Genomic DNA, 1,206 nt, shown 5'->3' with positions numbered 1-1,206 from the left:
AGGTACCTTTAAATCAATCTACTCAAGGCTGACCCCAGTGGTGAAGGCTTGGACAATGACAAATGGTCTTGGTATTGAAAGACATGACAAGTTGCATTGGTAGGACAGAGAATTTATCCCTCCAAAAAAATCATGTGAAGATTGACTGTGGTCAGACATAGGACAGCAGATACTGATCTGAGTGGAAGGTTCACGAACATCAAAGATAGGATAGTGGCTTCCCATGTGAAAAGACATGACAGATTGCAAGTATGGAAAACAGCCATGGACCTGACATCAAAAGCAACTATTCATAAGTGGCAGAATGTCAACTCATCCCAATCCTTCAATCATATCCCCAATGATCTATATATACATAGTTAACCACACTACATACTATATGTCAGAAAAGTGGACACTACAAACCATTGTAGTCTCAAAAAGTGGACACTATTAACTTTTGAAATGAAAAAAGCGGACACTACAAACCATTGTAGTCTGAAAAAGACATTACTAACTTTTGTAGTCTCAAAAAGCGGACACTATTAACTTTTGTAATGAAAAAACCGGACACTACAAACCATTGTAGTCCGAAAATGCAGACACTACTAACTTTTGTAAAAAGCGGACACTGTTAACTTTTGTAATGAAAAAACCGGACACTACAAACCATTGTAGTCCAAAAAAGCAGACACTACTAACTTTTGTAGTCTCAAAAAGCGGACACTATTAACTTTTGTAATGAAAAAAGCGGACACTACAAACCATTGTAGTCTGAAAAAGCAGACACTACTAACTTTTGTAGTCTCAAAAAGCGGACACTATTAACTTTTGTAATGAGAAAAGCAGACACTACTAATTTTTGTAGTCTTTGTCTGACCTTTGTGGTCTATGTCCAACTTTTGTAGTCTATTAGTAAACTTTGTAGGCTATAACTTACTTTTGTAGTATATCAGCAATCTTTCGTAGTCTGTCAGTGTCAATTACCCTTTTAGGGCATGTACCTTCCTTTTTGGGAGAAATTTCCCACAATACAATAGTTGTAGCCCCTTCTCTTAGCTTTCTAAATCTGTTGAAATCATGTTGTTTAGTGTTCTTTTCATGTAGAAAAATGCAAAAAACAAAAAAAAACGCGACGCTTTTGAAAACCTTTTACCTCATATCTCCACAATGGAAGCACTTTAGGACATAATTCCAACTGATTCAGGAAGCTATGGTAAAGAGCTA

This window comes from Laccaria bicolor, genomic scaffold, assembly GCF_000143565.1.
Source record: "Laccaria bicolor S238N-H82 LACBIscaffold_63 genomic scaffold, whole genome shotgun sequence".
In the NCBI taxonomy this organism is placed as follows: domain Eukaryota; kingdom Fungi; phylum Basidiomycota; class Agaricomycetes; order Agaricales; family Hydnangiaceae; genus Laccaria; species Laccaria bicolor.
The sequence above is the reverse complement of the archived record's forward strand: the minus strand, read 5'-3'. Positions refer to the sequence as shown.